The following is a 25,000-nucleotide window of genomic DNA, read 5'->3' as shown; positions in this document are numbered from 1 at the left end:
TAGCTTCTGTTTTTATCTGTCTCTCTGTTTGGGAGTAGCTCAGTTTCTACACCCAGTTCCTTTAGTGAATTGCTAACTATAGGTCCTTTGCTGTCAGATTCTACACTGACTTATTATTTTAACAACTGAGGTATTTTGGTAATACTCAAATTCTCTGCCAATCTACCCAGTAACTTCAGTCAATTTTTTTTGCAAGACTCAACATTAGACTTACCTAAAACTTCCACCAAGAGCTTTTGAGTCTTCTAACTCTGGATCCCTTTCTTCATTGATGCTTATACTTCTGACAACAAACCTTGTTGAACCTTTCCTTCCATAACTTCTATAGTTCTTTAAACTATGGAAAGCCTCGGCCAAATATCACATCATGTGTTAAGTAGGCATTACAGATACAGGGTGCAACATTTTATCTAGAAGAGTCTGTTTTTCTACTTAACCTATAGAATTTTTTTGTCTCCATGTACACATACTGCTACAAATTTTCTGTTTAATAGTTCTTTTTTACTTACACGCATACTGTTATTTAACTAATGTAAGCATGCTGCTTGAGTCCAACAAGCCGTGCATTTCTTTCCAATCATCTATGCAAGATTTGACATGTTTAGCAACAGAACATTGAAAGAAAAAGAATTTCCCATTTTAATAGTTAAGAATTTAGCATAGCTGCATTCCTAATGTTCATATTACATAGGCATGCTTTTTGGAATAATTTGTTATATAGTTTTGTTATGGACATACTTATATTGTCACTAAATGTACAGTACTTGGTTATATACCCTTTTCTAGAACATTTAAAATAAACCTATTCAGATGGTGACATTTTTTTTCTTGTTGTAGGCAAAACAACATACTTACCTAAAGGCTTGTTATTAAGCTCAGGTCTTCATGCCAGACTAACTTACAGTTTTCAGGTTCAGTTAACAACAACTGTTCAACTAAAACAAGTAGTTGTTCAGAAGACTTAGCATCACCCAGGAATACCTACTTTTTTAATTCCTAGGGAGAGCCCTTTTATACTTGTCTAAAGCCAAGATTTCTAAAATTTTACTTACATTGTTTATGTGATGCTTTAACCACAGTTTTAAAATATACATTGTCAACCATTTATGACCATACCAGTCTGTCCATTTTGAATTTCCAGTTATGACTCTTGAGGGATTGAGCTTCATGTGAAGCTACAGTCCTTGCCAAATTTTTCTGTTTCATTTTCTGGTAATCTTTGGCATCAGAGTCTTCCAAATCCATATACACCTTCAGCAAGTCCCCAATTATGTGTGATAAAGAAATTCTGGCCCACTCAGCTAAAGGTAACTTCACATGAGTTGCGTATCTCTTAAAGGTAGGCCTTTACATCATCTTCCTTAAGTCTCAAATAACATTAAATTTTATGCATGTGTTCTCTCATTTTATACTGGTGTTAAACTCCAAAACGTGATGTAGCACCCTTATATTGTTATTTATATGTAATACAATACCTATTGGCAGTAGTGACACTAATTTATTTACTGAAGTATGCATACAGTGGACCATTCTGATGTCATCTGACTGACTAACAAAGTGGTACTTATTCCTCACTTTACAAAAATGAATGTGTCAAACAGTTGTCATTGGGAAGAATAAGTTTATATTAACATCTGGAGTCTATTCAATTACTTGAGCTAAAATATTGCCCCCAAATTATGTACTTTTTAACACATTTAATTTATTCTTGTTCATTACATAAACATTCAAATCATGAAGCGGATAACAGTGACAGTTTCTTGTTGAAGGTCACTAAGCAAGACTTATTCTGATGTCTTACATCAAACAGTAGCTGTTTGTCAAAACAATGAAGCTATTAATGATGCTCTCCACTTATGTAATTAATGAACCAGACTTTACAGTGGTAACACAGAATACTAACAAGTTTAACTATGGCCATCCCTTTACAATTTAATCTTACAAATGCTTCTGTATCTTTGTTTTGATTACTATCTTCTTAATGCAAAATATATGTAAGTATCTTCTTATATTACCTTGTATCCTTTATTTATCTGGTTGTATACCCCAAGCTGAGCCTGTGATTGTCACACATGGATCAGTGTTGTACCCAGGTCAACAAATGCATAAATAAGTAAATAAGTAAATATACAAATAACTAGAATATTGTTAGCCAAATAATAATTGCAAAAAAAAAAATAAAAATAAATAACCTTATTAACAGTGTTGTATAGCCAAATAACAGTCATGCAATATAAACAATGTTCTGCAACTTTAGCAAGTATGCCAGTCTTAACATAAATGATATCTTGATTTCCACTTAATTCTGTTAAAGTTTTCTTTACCATAGAAACAATATTTTAAGGTGAAGCTGTATCATTGCTTTAGGTGCTAGCTTGTTTCTTAAGCATCACTTAACATTGCAAGGTGAACTACTTAATTGATTACTTGCACACCTTTTGCAAGGCTAAACAGTGCTAAAAGCAACAATATTTCATGGCAAATGCAGCTAGAATAATTATAAGATCAAGTTTGTAATAGTGGCACAAAATATTAGCCGAGTAAAAAGAACGATGAAACCAAACAGACTGACAGCACAGATGAAAATTGATTGAATTTTGTATCTCCCAGTTTCTTCTGTTTTTTTTTTTTCCAGAATAAGGAACAAGTACTTTACTTTAACTAAGTCCATAATTCAAATAATCAATTAGAGGGTCTAGTATCACACTCTGACACTGGTGTTGACTCAAAGACCAGCATTTAAGCTTTAACATGAAAACTTAATACTGTCTGTAAGTTGATAAAATATGCAAACATATTGACTACCATTAAATGTTACAAACATCCACAGTACTCAGCCTGACCTAGAAGCCATCTGAAAAAACAAACTATAAGATACTAGCAAACTAATGAGAGCCATGAAAATGTCTAATATTTGGGAGAAATTTAAGTGGAGAGGTGGAATTTCCATTATTTTGTGATGAAAACCTATCAAAAAGAAACAGAGTTTAGACTAAAGCTACCAGATTCTGAATTCTATAGGGTGGCACAAATTACAGCTAACTTCAATACTGGAATTTAATTACTGATTAGGAAAGCTAAAAATATAATTCCACAACTACATTTTATTTATTTAATTGATTATTCCCAAATCATGTTATTTTCAAAGAGTCTAGTGGATGAACAGTTTAAGAAATTCTGTACAAAATATTCAGATTTCTACAAATCTTAGCTAAAATACCTCCTCAAAATGATATACCTTTAACACAGTTAAGCCTAACAGTTATGATTTCTGAAAAAAAAGTCACAGTGCTTGTAGCATAGCCTCGGTATAGAGTCAATTTCTGTTGTGGGATTACTTTCCAGTAATAGCTCAAAACATTACACCATGTAAAAAAAAAATGTTCCTGGATCAGTAGCTATCCAACAGTAAGAATAGACTTCCTTCATGTACATACCATCTTGTGATATACTGATTTCATTTATTAAAAAGAAAACGCCCATTGACTAGAAACAATCTCTCTCATATGGTCTATGTGGCAAATCTACTGATTACGCATATGTAAGTTAAAAATCACCAAATGACCTAGTCATTTACCTAATATTTTTAGAGTCTAATGGTATCCCCCAAAGGTTCACAAAGTAAATAATTAAATAAGTGCATTCCTCTGGAACAATTGTCGAAATCTGGTGATACTGCTAATAGGATTGCCCATGTAACAAACCATGGTGGATGCAGACTTAAACATTATAAATCCAATCCTTCAATTAAATAATGAGCATACATCAAATCACAATTTATTTGGATCCACAGGTTTAGCTCAAGTGCAGCAAAAGGTTTTCAATATTGCCTAAATGCCAGCAAAAATATTATATTCAGTACATCAGACTTTTCAGTCAGGTATCTAGGTGTGCAGCCAAAGGACAGGTAGGCACTGCAAGCTGCATATCCTGCAGACAGAGACAGCCACAAAAGCTGATTTCTTGCCATGGCCACTTGAAAAGATAGTGTGCACATTCCATTGTTCCTTAAAGGGAGACTGCATAAAGGAGCACATCAGCATTGCTTGGCAAATGCATACCAGAGCAGACTGAAGTCTGAAGAAACCTGCTAAACTCTTAGTCATGAATGCACAATGGCCTTCTGCAAATGTTTACCCCCAAAATAGAGATTCTTGGCACTGTGCACCCTGCACGAGAGGCAATATTTCCAGTCAGAGCAGATAAGGGAAAACCTAATGTTGAGGAGTTATGCCACCTCAAATGTAGCACAGACACACAGAACTACTAGGCCTGTGCACTGAAAGGACATTAGGTTTGTAGAGGAAGGGCATAACTCTCCCATACGTGGATGGGGAGCAGCTGCTGTATATCAACCTCATCAGCATGCATCAGATACTTCTGTGGTGCAGGTGGCCATATTAAAGGAGAAGCATCAGCCCCATCATCCAACATAACCTGTCCTGGTAAGGAAGACTGAGTTGTGGTACAGGACATACCCTGCCATACCATCCTGTGATGCACCATCTTGTATGTACTCCAGAAAGCCGTATCAGAACACATCCACCCACAAGCTAAACTGGCAGATATTAAAACAAAGAGGTACCCCAGCCCATTGGTGAGTTTCTACTGTGGTATTATGACTCTGTGAACAATGACATCTACCCCCTGCTGTTGACTACTTCCTTGAACCTGGTCAGCCTATGCACCACCTCAGACCTGCTCCTAACCACTGGGATATTCCCCATATGTGGTCACTCAGCTTTTGGAGGGAATGTACCTAGCTTCAAGCTGGACTTACTGTTGTACATGCTGTACCTATTTTTGGAGATAGTTTCCTATTTTTAGGCTTAATTTACCAGTTCACATAATTTTCTGAATCCCCCTCCCTGTCACACACAATTTTGAAACTTTTTAGTAAACAAAAATCTGGACAGATGACCAATATACAGCTGGCACCAATAATTAAAAGAAAGAGGACCCACATGCTACATCTCCCTTTACAAAAGCAAAAATAAATTATTTTGTGATGTACATTTTTGAAATATCATCCATTAAAGTCTACAGATTTTACCCAGTACCTTTAATAATATGTTTTCGTTTCTATGCCATTTCTTGTTACACTCAGTGTTTTAAACTTGAGAGTATTTGAGAAGGTCCCACAATCCCACTAGAAGTGGCAACATTTATATGCTATTCAGTACACAAAGTTTATGTTAATTATGTGTCTATGTTTTTGGCTAGATGTACCTACTTTCCAAGAACCTCTGTACCTATTTTTAATGTCTGCAGATGGAGAGGTTGTTATGTGTGCTGCAATCTCATTACAATCCATGGCATCATCAGAACCACAGACTGCAGGATGTTGTGCCTCTGGTATATCGTCTTATGACTTAACAAATGGAGGCAGCATATAAAGAAATGTAGACCCTACTAAAGGGTATGACACAGAAGAATAGATAAATCTCGACATAGCAATTCATCCTGATAGATTTCAAAAAGACAGCTGTGCATGTGGGATAGAAGGCATTCCTGAAGGTGGTTATAAAGTTTAGCAACATTATCTGGTGCCAACTGCTATACTACCATCAAGGATGATGTTATGGTATAGAGACCACCTTCTCTTTGCCTGTCAGGATGCTGATACCACAGGCCTTTCTGCCCCTTGATAACACAGTAACTCACTGGAGATTGCTGACTTAATGTCAGACATAATTTGCAATCTTGTCACAATTATGGACCACCATTATGTGAAGGGCAACTTAAATGGTATATAGTGGAGGTAAAGTGTCTGCCTTTCACCCATCCCCTGGTGTTTGTAACATAAGTGAACTGGCAGTACAAGATATGCCACAGAATGACAACCAAGTGGAAGTATGGCTTAAGTGCTTAAAGGTCCTGTTGGGTCATCTGCATGTCAGCTGTGCAGAACTGCCATCTGCATGAACAAGACTTAACTGATAGTAGATAGCAGGAGCTCCACGACTCCATGGGGGAAAGTCCTTGTGTCTAGGGAGTGTCTATACAGAGACCATGCTGCTGCATGCAGGAGAGTAAAGCAATGAGCTTCATTCCCTCCTGATTTTTTGTCCACAAATACAAGTTGTGAACATGCCCTGGTCATTTATGCATGAAACACTCCTTGCACACTTCCACCACTTGAATTAATAAAGTATATGGCATTATTTAAATGATGCACATTTGCTGCACAAAGCTTAGGGCCCAGGAGGCAGAGACTGAGACAGAAAGAGAGAGAGGGTCACTCACAGAAAGCAGCTTCAGATGATGGCAACATTATAGAAGCTATGCAACAGTTTATATTCCCTGTACTACCAACATAATAATAATAGTAATAATAATAATAATAATAATAATAATAATAATAATAGGCCCACCACCATTGTGTCAGAGTTTGCATGGCTGCCATGACAACCCCCCAGCCCCTTATGTGCACCATGATGTCAAGCTCAACAGTATCTCACATACCAGGCCTGTGTTGGCGATGACTGCTTGTACTTTAGGTGCTCTGTCTATGCAGGAATCAGTCTACACCATTTCTGGATGGTCAAACATCACATGACTTCCAAATATGCCAATACTTCAGTTCCTGGTTGAGGAATGATGGACTGATTTTTTTGTAATGATTGACATAGAAGAAAGGCCTGTTTTTCCTTACTCTTTCCTAGAGCCTGTCAGTGATATTGGGAAGGGTGGCATATGAAAACAATGAGAAGGAGCACAAGTGCTTGTAATTTCTATATTGCTATTATTTCTGGATATGAATTCCATTAAATAGTTAGAATTAAAAATCAAAGGACACGTTTTGCAAAATCCTTTCTTTAGTTTGCTTCTGCTAATGATTTTTTGACAATTATTTTAAACAATTTTTGAATGAAGTGAATCACCTCTCTGACAATCACTTTTTCTTCCAGAACTAAACAGTCAAGCTACCTGTAAGCTTGTAAAATCTTTAAGGACAACTCCTCCACAAGAATAAGAAAGTCAGTCAGTCAAAATTAGATGAACAATACACTTTGTTTTTCCATTATCATTTATTCCAACCAATCTTAAATTCTAAAAATGGATATACATCTTGAATTAAATTTCCAGCATATCCATCATTTTTTGCAGTAGCATGTTTTATTTTACTATAACGAACATTGCAGAAGTCATATTTTCTCAGACACCTGCATATCTTCCTACACTTTCTACTTGCACCTTTAGTAGTCACCCCCTCAATGTCTCGTACTTTACCCAGCACTCGTACATCTCTTTTTACACTTACTTTAGCTGTCCTTCAGACTCCACAATAAGATACTTCACTGAACTTCTTCACGTGAAACAGCTAGAAAATGCAAAATTTTTTTTTAATTATTGGAAAGCCATGACACCTTAAATGAGCTGGTCACTATGACAGTAATGTGATTTAGAGGATTGAATGTGTTAAAGCTGCATAAAAAAACACCACTAGGCAGCACTTTCAGGCAAAATCGTTAAAAAGATATCCATGACCTACCACCAAGGCTAAATGGGTAAATGGCAACCGGCTGCTTTTCAGTAGATACTGATTCCTGTTTCCATGGTTCTTCTTTACCATTTGTTGTTTTTTCCTTCTTATTTGGTATGCATTGGCGTCCTGATACTTTATTTAATTTGATATGTACTTGACCCATTTTCTAAGATAGCAATATATTATTTTAATGTTTCTGCTTTAGTTTTGATGATTATTTTTGTAATCATATGAATTTCCAATACTTTTGGAGGTTTATTGTGTTTTTGGAGGATTTGCTATTATTAATTGTATCTTACTTAGTCAAGACACAAATTGTGGTAGCTAAAAATGTAATGTTGTTTTTACTCAGTACCAAATGATCTGAATTATATACTATATATATATATATATATATCTATCTATATATATATATATATATATATATATATATATATCTATATATATATATATATATATATATAAAATCTCTCAGTATAGTGGCATTCATAGTCACTTCACTTGTGCATAAAGGCGCCCTGTACACACGGCCGGCCTTAGGCATAGGCAAACTAGGCAACCGCCTAGGGCACCATTCAAGCTGGCCTCATAAAGGGCGCCAATTTAATTTATTTATTTAGTATAATTAATTTTTCTCATTCTGTAGTTTGCTCTCTTCTCAGCGCCCTGTCTCTGAGTATGTCCCAACTGTATTGTGGTGTTTGTGCCCTCCCCCCACTTCCGTAGTTCTGTCCAATGGTGCCAGAACCATAGGACAAGGGGGAGGGCGAACACCCTCCCACTTTTAAAGCTGTGGGTTGATCGGAAGGCTTCAGCAATTAAAAAAAAAAAAAGCAGTGCAAGCATTTTCTGCTTTAAGGTGGACCATGAGTGGCATGCACGCGCACCAACGTGGATGCAAATACATTCTGCACTTGCACACGGAATTTACGCTTGCAATTCTGTTTAAAGGAGAACAACAGGATATTATTTGTAATTGCTCAACAAGCCAGCACCTTTCCTCCTTATCACATGAATCTGTGTTAAATCAACTGCTTTTCTCCCAAAGCACAAGTCCTTACCGTAGAGATTTACTTTCACTTTTAAAAATGAGTTATCACTCTGTGGAAAACCTTTCTGATGGCTCTTAAATCCTGACGTCAAGACTGCTACAGAGCAGCAGTACTTGTCTGTAAGTTCTGCCCTCAGACTGACATCAGCACTACCATCTTAGAATACAATTAAGAAACAAGCATCGACCCACCCCAATTCTGATGTCAGAGCTCTGCTGTCCCACCCTCCACCAGTAAGCATTTGAGACCAGAAACATGTTGTGTGGAACACTCTTTCTTTGCTATTGTATCTTGTAGGTTGCAGTACATCGACGGACTATTGGTAAACTTGGAAATCCTAAACTAGTCTCTTCTGCATTTTCCGATTTTGTTGAGAAGGTGAGTTTTATCACTCGTTCTTTTAGCTGCAACTGAGTTTCGCTCTGAACTGTATTGATTTTCACAGAATGAGTAGATTATTATCTCATGTTTGGATCACTTCGCTTTCTATTGTATTTTCTGGCAAATCAGTGGTGAATTTGTAGCATGCTGAAGTTAGAAAGTCTAATTGTAAGATAATGAAAGACTTAGATTCTAGGTTTTTAAGGTAGTTTTTGGAACATGTGCAGTCTTGGTATTGGTCGTTTTTGTCCAGACCTCTTGCTCTACAAGGTTTGCATATTTGATTGTCTGCTGTTTTTTTTTCCTGTGTATCCCTTGTGTGCTGCTGGTTTACTCACACTATGTGCTTTAATCTACTTTTCTCAATTCTGATTGGTTTATTTTTTTTCTTTTGAAAACAGAAATTGGGAACCATAGAAAAGCACATGGTGCGAGTTTACCACATATATCAGAATGTTGTCATTTGTTTGGGGAAAGCAGTTTATTCAGTGCATTCAGTGCTCATGTTCACCCCAATGGTAATTGTGCTGCTGGCTCATTCTTATACTTCTCAACTGTACAGAATTATGACGAATGTTGTGTTTTTAAAATTGTTTTATTTGGTCCGTTTTTTTTTTGTTTTGTGAGCAGTACTTTTTTCCACTGTACAACCCCCTGAAGCTGGTCTACTAGCGCCATACTGATATCCACATTTCTTAGTTGCCTTTCAGCTTTTCTTTTTGCAAACGGAAATACACAGAAGCACATGGTGCAAGTTGACCATGCATATAAATAAACTTCACATCCAATGCGGATGTAAAAACATTCCCCATTCGCGCGCAGAATTTAAACAAGCCATTTGTTCTTGTACAACTGTGTGTGTGTGTGTGTGAATGAATGACCGAGTGAGCCTATGTCCGGGCAGAAAGAAGGGGTGCATGTGTGTGTGTGTGTGTGTGTGTGTGTGTGTGTGTGTGTGTGTGTGTGTGTGTGTGTGTGTGTGTGTGCGTTACTGAGTGAGCTTATGTGTGAGCAGAGAGAAGGTATATATGTGCGTGACTGTAAACAATTTTGAGTGCACAGTAGTATTTATTCATCACAATCATTACCTCAGAACACAGTCCAGGCACCAGAAGTGGTTTTGCTAATTCATTCAGATCCCTCTTTGGGGAAATGCTTCTACCTTCCATTCTCAATATTTTATTCTTTAGCTGCTATGTTCTGGTCTTCTGAACTGCAACTTTAATGAATAATGATATGTGAAGCAATGATGCTACCACTGTTACTTTACTCTGAAGGCATTATTGAGCAGTATTACTTTTTTAAGATGTTATGTAGACCTGGCGGCAGAGTGTGTGTGTGTGTGTGTGTGTGTGTGTGTGTGTGTGTGTGTGTGTGTATGAATTCAAGCAAGGTGGACAGTGTGTGTGTTAATGCAAGCAAGGGGGATATATGTGTGTGTGTGTGTGTGTGAATGCAAGCAAGGGGGATGTGTGTGTGTGTGTGTGTGTGTGTGTGTGTGTGTGTGTGTGTGTGTGTGTGTGTGAATGCAAACAAGGGGGATATGTGTGCGTGTGTGTGAATGCAAGCAAGGGGGATATGTGTGTGTGTGTGTGTGTGTGTGTGTGTGTGAATGCAAGCAAGGGGGATATGTGTGTGTGTGTGAATGCAAGCAAGGGGGATATGTGTGTGTGTGTGAATGCAAGCAGGGGGGACGTGTGTGTGTGTGCATGCAAGCAAGGGGATGTGTGCATGTGTGTGTGTGTGTGTGTGTGTGTGTGTGTGTGTGTGTGTGTGTGTGTGTGTGTGTGTGTGAATGCAAGTAAGGGGGATGTGTGTGTGTGCATGCAAGCAAGGGGGATATGTGCGTGTGTGTGAATGCAAGCAAGGGGTACGTGTGTGTGTGAATGCAAGCAAGGGGGACGTGTGTGTGTAAATGCATGCAATGGGGGCGTGTGTGTGAATGCATGCAAGGAGGATGTGTGTGTGAATGCAAGCAAGGGGGAAGTTAGTGTCTGTGTGGGGGATGCAGGCAAAGCAGGGCTGAGTGTGTGTGTGTGTGGGGGGGGTGTGCAGGCAAGGAAGGGGTGAGTATGGGTGTGGAGGGATGCAGGCAAGGAAGGGCTGAGTGTGTGTGTGTGTGGGGATGCAGCAGGGAAGTGCTCAGTGTGTGTGTGTGGGAGGGGGAGTGCAAGGATTTTCAGTTTCTTATCTTTCCAAAAATGCCTGGTAACACATTTTATTCTAGCAATTGTCTAACTTTGGACAAGCATTGTTTGAACTTTGTCCCTGGTGTCAGCCCTTTGTTACCCTGACAGTAAATGTTGGCTTTTTCCACATTTCTAGTGCTGCAAATTCGAGAGAGAGTTGCATGCAAGTGGATTTTACAGAGAGCTTCAGGGAAGAGAAGTTCAGTTCTGCTTGTGGCACATCTGTTTGCACTTCTAGTAGCACAACAGATAGTAGGCTTGCTTTTAATGCAGAAGGTTGTGGGTTCTATTCTGACAGTATATAGATGAATAGCTGATACTGTGCTGTCTTGTATTTTTAAGTGGGAGGATGCTGCAGTCCTGAAAATGTCCTTCTTTTGAGGAAGATACCTAGTAACTATGAACATGTTGTAGGTTTGCCATCCATTCCATCCCATCCATCCATCCATCCATCCATCCATTTTGCAGGTACTCAACCATAGCTAACAGAACTAACATCTGCTCCTCAAGTAAACACAAACCTGCCAGGGGTAAATGAACAAATCCCACATAGGAAAAACTACCTCCTCTGTCTCAGGAATCAAATTAGATCACTAGCGAACACCCCCAAAGGCAAGTATGAGTTGAAAGTAGCCACCATAACAAAGGTGAACCACAAGTCCTTCAATTAAGATCAGAACCTCCATGACAAAGCCCAGTTTGGCTCCAAACTAGTACTTAATGCTACCACTTACACTGATCCTGCTGACTTAGCCAACCTGCTGCCTGATAGGTTCCATGCCAACTTCACCCCCCCTAGCACCCCCCAAAGGCCCATTCAACATCCCAGATACTTTCCACACACCTCACATCTCTGTAATCAAGTGTCAAAGGCCCTATCCAAGGCAGAGAACACAGCTTCTATGGGAGCTGCTAGTATCCCAGGCTGTATTCTGCACCATCTCCAGCAAGAATCAGCTTCGGCATTGAGCACCCTAGTCAACCAGAGCCAAACTACAGGCTTCATTCATGAAGAGTGGAGAACTGCCATTGTCATCCCTTTGCACAAAGGTGGCACCACTACTGAATCGGCAAATTATCGCCCCATCACCTTGGCTAGTTTGATCTGTGAAGTCATGGAGAGTATTATTATGCATATCGTAAACAAGGATATAGGCAATCTCCATGCACTCTACCACACCCAGTTCTGATTCGTCAGGGGCAGATCTTGCATACTGAACCTAGCTGACTTCATTGAGACCCTCACCAAGGCCCTGGATGAGGAAAAGTCAATACATACAACTTAACCTTGACCTTGCCAAGGTATATGATACAATCCCCCACTCGGGCATCATTGAAAACTGAACACATATTTGTGTTAATCCCTATCTAGTACGCTGGGTGGCCAACCACCTCACAGGACCCACAAGGTCAAAGATGCTATTATAACTACCTTTAAGCTTAGTCTTGATGACTGGATGGGTAGTCACAAACCTACGCTAGTTTTTTTTTTTAAATTATTATTATTATTTACAAGAAACATCTTTATTAAATTATCATGTATGACATAGGCAATCATATATTTACATAAAGGAAAATAAACCATGTTGACATAATTTTTGTTGCAAATATCATACGTCACAAACCATACTGACATGATTTTAGTTGCAAACATTATACATCATTTATAATCTATCCAGTCATTGTCAGCCAAACATTACATAACTCATTCAAATACTGCCTTCCTTTAAACCTCATTCTTCCCTTGTATGTACTGTTCCCACAAGTCCCTGAGGCTTAAGCTACTGTACATAGGGAGGAGAGAGGTTGTAATTCTACGTTCACTGAGCTGTAAGACTCACTCGCCTACCCCAAAGTAAATTGAACTTTTTAGATTAACTTAAGCAACCCTTTATAACAAGGCACATGGGCTTATATGTTCTGAGGACATGACCTTTATAGTAAAATATGTGTGAAGGATAACAGATAAACAGATGTGAACAGATAAAGCAAGTTTATTAAGGAAAAATTCCTCCTTCACTTACAGTTAAACTACATTGCAAGGTATCTTTTCTTCCTATGCATTTAAATAATTGAAGGAAATAACTGGAATGCCTTTCTTGGGGAGTAACCTGTCTGTGGGTGTGGCTCAAATAGGAGTGTTTCATGAGAATGGTGTAGGTGGGGCTTAAGGGGCGCCGGAGCACTACTTCACCTAGGGCACCATTTCAGCTAAGGCTGGCCCTGCCTGTACAGGTCACAGCTAAGCGTAGCTGCTGCACAATTCATACAGGCTGGCTGTGCTTACATGTGGCAGCTTTCAATGAACTTATGGAAATGAAGTCTTAGTGAGATTCAGATAAGAAATGGTTTCGGACATTTTATGCCAATGAACCCTTTTACCATTTGTTTGTGATTCCTAGCTGTTTCTTGATTGTTTTGGCACTGTGTGCTGAGGTGTTATAATAGGCAATGCTGTGCTTTTTGCAGCTACTTTGCATTTGGAGAAGATGATTGCTGTTGCTGCCAGCCAAGCTATTTGTCTCTGTGAGGTACTTGCCAGGCTCGCTATTTCTCACTGTGAGGCACTTGTATTGGCTCAGCCAAAGCCACAGCTGCCCACTTGTGCTCACTGGCCAAGATGGAACAGATATGGACAAAGAATAACTCATTTCAACTTTGACAATCAAGACATTCTTGATATATTTAGAGTGGACAGTGATATTGTACGGGCTTACTGAGTGTGTATGGCCTACAGATGAGAACTGGGAGGATCCTGGTCCTCCTATAGCTGTGGATAGTAACGTATGTGTAACACTCACTATACTTGCCTTGGGGACCTTCCAGTGAAAGATGGAGGTCATTGGGTATATTTCAGGCTTCTTCAGCAGTTCCTTGCGATACTTTTGGTATATCACCATCGTCATCATCATTAACTCTCTTTTTCCCATGTTCTGCATGGGGTCAGGGTGTTGTGTCACTGATGCCATTTCTCCTTATTCAGTGCTACTCGCCTACTTTTTTGACAGTCATGTCTTCTGTCACATAATCCATCCACCTCTTTGCTGGATGCCCTTGTTTTCTCTTGCCTTCTTCCTGTCTGTCCCAAATCTTCTTCACCAGATTGCCTTCTGCTTTCCTGCACATGTGCCTGAACCACCATAATCTGTTCTCTTTGACCTTTTCTGTAACTGGAGTTACTTTGGCTTCCACTCTTATGTTGTAATTCTTCATGTGTCCCACAATGCATCCTACCACCCATCTCAGGCATTTCATCTGCGTTGCCTCTAGCTTGCTCAACTGTTTTGCCTTTACTGCCCAAGCTTCTGTACCACACAGTAGTACTGGTCACATCACTATTTTGTACACCTTACTTTTCAGTTTATTTGGCATTCTTCTGTCATACATTACCCCTAATATTCTGTGCCAGCTGTCAACAACCTCTCTGATACTAGCTTTGATCTCCTCATTCAGACTTCCATTTTCCTCAAGCATCCCCCCATATATTTGAAGCTGTTAACCTGTTTCACTGTTTTCTCTTCTATCACAATTTTCAGCTGCTTCTGATTTCCCCAATTTGCCATTACAACTGTCTTATCTGTACTCAGTTTCATCCCAGGTGCCTTCAGTTTTGCATTCCATTCCCATGCCCTTTGCTGAAGTTCTTGCTCAGAATCTGCCTATAATGACACATCATCTACATTCATCAACTTTGTTGACCTGTCCCCCTGACCTCTTTGCTAATGTAGTCCATCACTAGTATAAACAGCGTTGGGCACAGAGCTGAACTATGATGCACACCCACTCCCGCTGGGTACCCATCTGTAAGATTGAACACTGTTCATACTTGAGTCATTGGGTCCTTATAAATACCTTGCACTAATTCTACCAATGTTTCTGGGACTTCATACCAAATCATCGTTCTTGGGACCTTGTCATATGCTTTCTCCAAGTCTAGGAATGCCCATTTGGACTTTTTCCTCATTTCTAGCTTCTTCTCAGGTATTTGCCTCACATTGCAAACATTGGGTTAGTTGTGGTGCATCCTGATCTGAATCCAAATTGCTCATTTCCATCTTACGTTTTACTACTCTGTGTATTCTTGGCACATATGGATCAGTATGCTTATGTGCCAGTGTTTCTGCAGGACAGTGGCAAAGCCAGGAATGCCTTCCATAGGATGGAAGATTTCTCTGACATGCTTGGCATGATAGATTTCAACCATATGGCCATTAGGGCTCCATCACAACCAGGGGGAAGCAGTACTGAAAAAGGAAGGGTTATCATTCCATCAACTACTAGGGAGTGTGTGATGCATGGGAGTGCATAAACAATGCGTATGCCCAACATCCCGGCAGTTACCATGATTCTAAAATCTGTCACACAAGCTCACTCTGCCATGTCTTCTTGCATGGTAGGGCCCCCATGGTCACCATATTGGTAACTATGTAATTAGCTATATTTCAGAAAATGTATTGCTTAATTCTAGATCACCCTTTCCTTGTTGTGTCTCTTCTTCCACTTTTTTTCTTGTCTTTTCCAGGTAATGCAGGTTATCCACTTGAGCCGTGGCTGATGTCTTCTGTCCATAACCCTATGGGAGCTGCCCAAGAAAGGTACAACACCACCCTCTCCCAAACATAGACAGTCATTGTGTGTGTTTGGCTTGCTGAAAGCACATTTCCGTTACCTGAATGAGTTTGGAGGTGCCCTTCAGAATGACCCTGCTACTGCATGCAGGATGTTTACTGTGTGTCCAGAGTCTGCACAGCATGATCATGCACTGGTCTGGTGGTTAGTTGCCCTAAGATGGCTGTGCAGCTCCCACTACAGGCCCTTCTATGACAGACAATAATGTTGGTGGCCAGCCAGTAGCAGTAGTATGGGACCCCATGCAGCAGGCTCGTGCATGGAATATGGTTGTGCAGGCAAACAGGCAACATGTAGTCCACAGCTATGGACCATAACATTCAGGTTAGTGTTACTTTTATTATAAAAAACACATAGAGTATAACTGATGTTTACAGTGCTATGTGTGAGCTATGCTGTGGTGCAAGGTCTGCTGTCACTGACAATCAGACAGTCCCTTCTTAAGTATAGTTATGTGGTTTGTATATTTGCTTTGTTTAGTGGCAGCATATATTTAGAGTCATGCTTGACTGTTTGCTGATATCTGTGCAGTAAATGGCATTGGCAGGATGGAAAATGTGGAATATGTCTTTTTGTACTGTATTGCTACATGTGGTTTGTTTAGGGACTACAGTTAAATGTTTAGGTACTGCTTATACTGAAATGTTCATTACTTCATAACTACTCTTGGAGGAGTTGACTTAGTTACTGAGAAAAATGTGCGCACTTAACCATCTATTGGGGATATATTCCACCTTGCAATTTTCAAGAGATGCTCCCTTCCACCGGAAAGGAAAACTGTATGAAATTTCAGATGGTATGTTCTAATGTTTCTCACTTTTTGCTGATAGCTATATCCAGTACAACTGAATGTGCCTCAAGACGTTTTTGCAGATACCTCCTAGTGCACCTCTAGGCGCCAGATATTGCCTGTTCATATTAAGCATTAATAATTTCAAAACCATGCTATGCAAAGTATCAGAATATTTTATCTTTAAGCATACATGATGGCAAACACAATTGTATTGATATTTGACCTCTGTCAATGAGGTATTTGTTAGAACTATAAGGTAATAACTTCATTTTTTAAAGGCTCAAGCCACACCCACTGGGAGTTAAAGGTACAGACTCAAAGAGTGGTACTGGACGGAATGAGTTTAGGTACTGACCAACAGATTACTTCATTGCCTCACAAACACCAACCTTTGTGTCATCCGAATTAGCAGCAGTCATCATCTGTGCAGTGCTGAGGGTGATGTGGCAACAGTGCTGTTGTTACTGGCAGGATTTCTGTTAGTGCTGTAATCATTTATCTCCCCTGTTTATCTGTTTTACATGGCACTCTGCAGATCCCCTTCTTTGTTTTTTATCTTTTTTAAACTTTCCATTGATTTTAAACAGTAACATTACTGAAATCAACACATGCTGCTAAATTGTCCCTTGTAATATTTTCATTTGTTGCACAAACTTACACTGTGCATCTTAACTTACACTAGGTCAAATGGGCTATACTGTCCCTGTATGTGTGACAGTGCCTATAATTATGAGGAAGTGCTACCATGTGAACTTCATGCTGACATGCCACAATGGTGTGGCCTACTGGATGCAAGTGATCCTCCAGACACTGATCTCACAGTGCTGCATGACCAAGACCACATAAAAAAGTTTCTGCTGCATATAGATGAATACTAATGAAGCCTGTCTGCCTTCTATTGGGTTATGTCACCTGTAATTTTTCCAGTACTATCCTGAGAATCACGTCGTGTGTGTCCAGCTCTGCCTCCACATGTCTGGATAGTACCCCATCTTTGTCCCTATCCACCACTGTTCCTTCCGGAGTTTGGTAGGTCCTGACTAGTGTCTGCATGAAGGCAGAGATGGCTGCTGTGTCTGGAAGTGTACTGTGCAGGAGTGTGATTGAGGCATTGTCTCTGTTCTCTGTTATTTCATATAGATGTGTGTGTGTGTGTGTGTGTGTGTGTGTGTGTGTGTGTGTGTGTGTGTGTGTGTGTGTGTGTGTGTGTATGTATGTGTGTGTGTGTGTGTGTGTGTAAATTTGTGTGTGTGTGTGTGTGTGTGTGTGTGTGTGTGTGTGCATGTGTATACATATAAAAGTATGAATGATTATTACACTTTAGGAATTAATACGTTTATGGCAATATATTGTTTTACTTTTGGTGACAGAAGATGAGATATTTCTGTACAAAGTTTCATTTGTGCTAGCAATTTTTTATAGTATGATCAGTGCAACCTGAGAAGGACAGAGAGATGTTAAGTAGAATACCTAGGCACTTCTGTGGTATCACAATGGAAGTTGCATTGTTGCAGTCATTAGCTGTCTCCTACAGCTAATAGTAAAGCCTAACTTTGTCAATAGTATTTTACTAAGGCTTAAAACACGCTTCCCAGCTAGCTCAGCCAGCAGCCATATCCTTTCTGTACTCTGTAACCTACATACCTCTCATTCTTTTCCCTTATTGTTCTCTCCTCTGTACCTCTTACATCTCCTACTGTATTCCTAGTCCAGCTACCCCCTTTAGGAACTACTGGCAAACATATCCTCACCCACTAGGTGGCATCACTATCTACCTTTTCTTTTCTCCTATGTCTACCCCTCTCCTTTTCAGTTCTACTTAGCCCCCCCCCCCTATTCTTGCTCTTCATTCTATCCCACTCTAACCTCCATCTTTCTCTATAGCTACCAAGGTTTTTTCCTACTATCTATTACTGAGTTTCTATCCCCCTCACTCATTCCCCCTCCTTACTTACCTTCAGCAGTCAGCATTTCACAGATTGCTTCTCTAGACCTTCATCCCTAACTTGTCTCTTCCCACTTCGTTCGCCCTGTGGGCTCACTCCACTCCCCTACACTACCCCCAATTCCCGCACACCCCCAGGGTCCTAGCCTTATACTTTTTAGCCACTCCCACCTCTCCTACCAACAAATCAAATAATCCCACCACACCCTCATCTCCACTTAACCCATCACAGCTCTCAACACTTAGTGTTTATCTCCAACTCATACCTCTCTATCCTGTCTTTGAATTTTACTACCTACCCACAATACCCTTTTGCAATTTGTATCACCATGCCTAATAAAACTACCTCTACACTAACTATACTACTATTCATTGTAACTCTCATATCTATTCTAACCTCAGCGTATCTCTTAACCTTCTTTGAGCACCTACATCACTCTCAGTTACACTACCCAACTAAACAAACAGCCCCACAAATCCTCACTTTCTCCCATAACAACATAAATATAATATCCACACCTAGATACCTAACAGAAAAGTACCACAGATTGGCTCACATTAAATATAATAATCCATTAACCAAGAAAATTTGTTATCTAATTAGTAACATACATTATCCTTTGCTTACACTAAAAAAGCAGTCCTTAGTAAATGGAGACATCCATCCTAATCCTGGCCCAGCCAATGTCATACCTACCGATCTCCTTACTACCAATCCTTCTAACACACTCACCCCTAATAAACACCCCAACTCACTCCTGATAGCACATCTCAATATCCAAAGTGTTAATAACAAAATTCCCCAACTCCATTCTCTCCTGGACATATGCTCTTTTGGTATTCTATGTTTGACAGAAACTTGGTTAAAAACCAGGAACTCCAGATAATGAAATTATCCCACCAGGTTACAATATTATGAGACAAGACCATAAAAAGACAAAGGGAGGGGGAGTAGCAATTCTCTTTAAGGATGGTCTTCAAGTTACCTCCCCACCCTACAACCCACCTAAGGAGAATAATGCAGAAGTCCTTATTTCCAAAATTCAACTTAATTCTAGCAAATCCATATATATCATATGTGTCTATTTGCCCCTGGAAATAATATCAGTTCCCTAGAGGATATTCTTTGCTGGGTCTCATCAACCTTCCCACAAGAAACTATTATTCTAGGCGACTTCAATATTGACTGGAAGTGCATTAATACTGAGCATCCCACTTCTCATATCAACCTTCATGGATTCTCCCAGACCATCAGCTCTCCTGCTAGAATTAACAAACCAAACAATAAAGAAAGCACCCGAGATTGGATTCTTAATAATAACTACCACCAAACTTATAAAGTAGGTATTCTCCTGGATGATGTGAGAGACCACTCTTTGACCTACATAATCAGGCAAAGAACTGACATCTCTCACCCAGCATCATATAGGACTATACGGTCTAACAAGCATCTTAACTAAGAGCTATTCCATTGTGAACTTAGCGCTTGCAATTGGTCTCCCCTAAAAACCTTTCCACTTCAAGAGGCTGTCAAATACTTTAACTCCAAATTCCTAGTATCCTTGACCAGCATGCACCCAAGCATACCATCAGGACTAGATCAAAACCAGTCCCTTGGCTTTCTCAAGAAACAAGGCATAAAATCCTACTCAGAAATAAAGCGTGGTCTAGATGGCGAACAACCAAAAACACATCAGATCAGCAAACATTTAGACATATGAGGAATGTGACAAAAAAAGCAATACTCTCAGACAAAAGAAACTGTTACTGCAATATGCAGCAAACACACCAAAATAATCCTCAAACATTCTGGGCTAGTATCAATAGACTGCTACACCTAGGTCACTCCAGTATTCCAACCCCAACAGGTGCCAACCATGAGACTCCCAACCAAACTGCAAATGCCTTTAATATCTTCTTTACGGACGCTATTCAATCACTAGCCAGTCAGCTATCCCCTGATAGCTCCAGCCTTCTTACCCCGGCTTCTAGTTCTCTTCCTAAATTCCTACTGCAACCCATTTCAACGAATTTCATTTACAAACTCATTCAAAGACTGAAGCCTTGTACTCCTTCAGTGGAACAGATCCCAGCTGAATACCTTCAAAAAGCAGCTAAAGCAGTAGCTTATCCTATATCCATCCTGATAAACAGAACTATTAATGAGGGAACCATCCCAACCATCTGGAAAATCTCACACATTATCCCCCTACATAAAGGTGGTAACTCTAATGAATATTCTTACTATCGGCCTGTAGCTCTACTATCCTCCCTAGCTAAAATAATGGAAAAATGCATTCATCATCAGCTACTACACCACTTAACTCAACACAATATACTGGCTAAGAGCCAACATGGTTTTAGGCCATTCCATAGTACCACTACTGCCCTCTTATCCTTCACCTCAATCCTTCACCATAAACAGAAACCGTAACAACAATCTTCTCTCTTCAGCTCTATTTATTGATCTTTCAAAAGCTTTCGATATGGTAAACCATACATTGCTTATGAATATTCTCAAGTCACTCTCTCTTGATACACTGGCAGTAAAATGGTTCAGTTCCTACCTTAGCAATAGGCAACAAGCTGTTCTCTGGGAGAATAACCTATCATCCCACCTGCCAGTATCAATGGGTGTCCCCCAAGGCTCCATTCTAGGTCCTCTCTTATTCTCCATTTTTATAAATGATCTGTACTTAGCTATTCCTCTAGCTACCTGTATACAATATGTAGTTGATTCTACATTAATCTGCACAGCTAAATCTTCACCTGAACTGCAATCCTTAACTCAGAATGTATTTAATTTAGTGGAATCATGGTTCTTAAAACATTGTCTCCTCTTGAATCCCAAAAAAACAAAGCTCCTGCTCATTACTCCTACCCGTAAGACTATGCCAATAGAATTCTCAGTCACTTCTAATAATGGTACCCTCATATCTCCTGACTCTACAACCAAACTCCTAGGTATTACAATAGACAATAACCTTAACTTTGACACACATATTAATAACACAATAAAAACAGTTAACAGAAAAATGGGCTCCCTATACAGGATCAAACCTTTTCTAACTCCAATAGCAAGAACTACTATTGCCGTCTCCCATCTAATCTCCATACTTCTCTATGTCTCACCTATATATATACTAACCTGACTAAAAATAATCTTCTCAAACTAGCTAGCTCCTATAATAACATTGCCAGATTTGCCACTGGAAATCCCTTTAGAACTCACCACTGTCAGAATCTAAAACAACTAGGATGGCTTGAACTGCAAAACCAGCTTCAATTTAACCAACTTACTATTGCCCATAAAATCCTCAACCAGCCTAACAATACTCCAATACTCACAAATCTCATAACCTCCTATAAAAATCATCTTACGCTCATCAAACAAACTACTGATCAGCATAAGTAAGTCTAACAACATGTCAGGCGACTCCCTGTTCTCTAACACAACAGGAAAAAGCTGGAACCTTCTACCTAGTGAACTTACTTCTCTTCCTTCCCCTACCCCTCTTTAAACAAAAACTGAAAATATTCCTTAGGACGCACTGGCTATGCCCATGCAATAACCCTAACTAGCTTCCAACTATGCTACTAATATCTCCTTAACTCTTCATCTATACTAATTTATTTCTTTCCTAAGTGCAAATATAAGCAGGAAAGTCTCTATTAATTATAATGTTTCTAAGTCTAAATATTGGCAGGAAATTTAAACCAGGAAAACACTTAGGTTATACCTTGTGAAAATCTTGTCCTATATTTTTGTAAATATTTTTTTGCTATGTGCTGTTTAATGTGCTGAAATATCTTCTATGTTTCAACTTTAGTGAACTTTTTTATCTTTATAGTAATCCTATCATCTTGTTATTACTGTACTCCCGGGCTTCTACTGAAAATGGAAATGTATCCAATTAGACTAACCCGGTCAACAAATGTAAAATAAATAATTAAATAAAAAATAAAATTAATTTGTAATGTGGGAAGAACTAAGATTTTTTGTGTGATACCAAACAACATACAACTGAATTTTTTGGGGTATTTATTATTAGTCTACTGTTACTTATCCAGCGCCAGAGTAAGAGGAACTTGTGTAGTATATTTTGTTATTGTTAGGGTTATGTCTAGCTGGATTGGAGGATGAGATCATCTGCTTACATGACCAGATCCATTTTGTGAATATTCATAGTGAGATCTTTTAGGAAAAGGGAGAAGAGTAAGGGGTATAACACAAATCATTGCTGTTACTAATCTTTGTTTCATATCAACATTAAGAGTACCAGTATTAGAGAAAATATTAGTGCTGTAAACTTGGAAGCTTCTAACTTTGAGGTAACTTTAAACAATTGGACTGAATTAGATCCAAAATTAAGCCTAGCAAATTTGTATAGTAGCAGAAGATGGTTAATGGATTTGAATGCCCCAGTCATGTTAATTAATAATCCACCTGTGAGGAGGTGATCATTCATATTACTGTAGGCCATATTAGCAACTATATGAAGAGATGTCATTGTTAAAATGCATTACAGAATCCATATTATTGGTCACATAGTAGACCATATACATTTATGTGTGAAAAGATTTCTTTATAGATTAGTTTTTTTTCAGGTATGTTATTGAGAGGGTTTAGATTAGATATCAGTTTAAAATCTTAGATGGTTTTAGGCTTATGGACTTTAGCTAATGGGATCACTGTAGTTTGTATGGACTTTAGCTAATGGGATCACTGCAGTTTGAATGGACTTTAGCTAATGGGATCACTGCACTTTGTATGGACTTTAGCTAATGGGATCACTGCACTTTGTATGGACTTTAGCTAATGGGATCACTGCAGTTTGTATGGACTTTAGCTAATGGGATCGCTGTAGTTTGTATAGACTTTAGCTAATGGGATCGCTGTAGTTTGTATGGACTTTAGCTAATGGGATCGCTGCAGTTTGTATGGACTTTAGCTAATGGGATCGCTGCAGTTTGTATGGACTTTAGCTAATGGGATCGCTGTAGTTTGTTTGGACTTTAGCTAATGGAATCACCGTAGTTTGTATGGACTTTAGCTAATGGGATCGCTGCAGTTTGTATGGACTTTAGCTAATGGGATCGCTGTAGTTTGTATGGACTTTAGCTAATGGGATCGCTGTAGTTTGTATGGACTTTAGCTAATGGGATCACTGTAGTTTGTTTGGACTTTAGCTAATGGGATCACTGTAGTTTGAGTGAACTTTAGCTAATGGGATCGCTGCAGTTTGTATGGACTTTAGCTAATGGGATCACTGTAGTTTGAGTGAACTTTAGCTAATGGGATCGCTGCAGTTTGTATGGACTTTAGCTAATGGGATCGCTGCAGTTTGTATGGACTTTAGCTAATGGGATCGCTGCAGTTTGTATGGACTTTAGCTAATGGGATCGCTGCAGTTTGTATGGACTTTAGCTAATGGGATCGCTGTAGTTTGTATGGACTTTAGCTAATGGGATCACTGCAGTTTGTATGGACTTTAGCTAATGGGATCACTGTAGTTTGTATGGACTTTAGCTAATGGGATCACTGTAGTTTGAAAATGCCAGGGAAGATAATGGAATTCAGACATTTATTAAAGATGTTGATTAATGGTTTGGTATCAGTTCTGATGTCATTTTTTAGGAATGTGGGGTGCAATGTGTTGAATTTACGTTTTGAATTTGATGTTTATTTAATTATTTATTTATTTATATTGGGTTACTGGCAAAGTCTGGTTGGGTAACATACCCCCTTTTCAGTGGAGGCCTAGGAAAAATTACCACTTGCTCAATCACACAGTTAGGTAATGGAGGTTGAGAAAGTCTCAGAATGTAGCAGAAACCATCTGCACTAAGTTTTTGTTGTTCAATATGATGTCTAGGAAGCTGAGTAGAGCTATACTTGCACTACGATGTGGTCTGAATCCATGCTGTGAGGCAGATAAGAGGTTACGGTGCAGGAGATATTTTAAAAACTGTGATTGTATGCATTTTTCCAGGATTCTGGACAATGGGGTAAGAATGACTATGGACCGGGAATTGGAGCTCTTGATCAAGTTTCCATACTTACATAGGGTAATGATACAAGACTGTTTCCAGATATGTGGTACATAGTATTCCAGGATGGCTATATTAATGAGGAAGGAGGGATATACAAGAGCACTGAAAGTAATTTTTAATGAATTTGATGGGAAGATTATCAGTTGTTAGTGTAGATAGTTTTAGTTATATAACTGATTTCTGGTAAAGTTAGTTTGGATAATGTTTAGGGTAAAATTATGGTTAGAGTAGTTTAGATAGAAAGGCTTTAGTTTCCTTGGTACTTATTTCTTTTCATTGAAGGTGGGAATATAGAGAGACTGCATGCTGGTTCTGTTCTTTAGGTTGTTTTGTTAAGGGAAAGAATTTTCAAGAGTAGGATAGTGCTGAGAATATAGTGTTTATAGTCTTCTGCAAATGATAGGTTGTCAGTTCTATCACAAGATACATAAGTAAATACCTCCCGAAAAATGTTTTAGTGAATTGGCG

This window comes from Protopterus annectens, chromosome 5.part0 (assembly GCF_019279795.1).
Source record: "Protopterus annectens isolate FY-2018-M chromosome 5.part0, PAN1.0, whole genome shotgun sequence".
Lineage (NCBI taxonomy): Eukaryota > Metazoa > Chordata > Ceratodontiformes > Protopteridae > Protopterus > Protopterus annectens.
The sequence above is the reverse complement of the archived record's forward strand: the minus strand, read 5'-3'. Positions refer to the sequence as shown.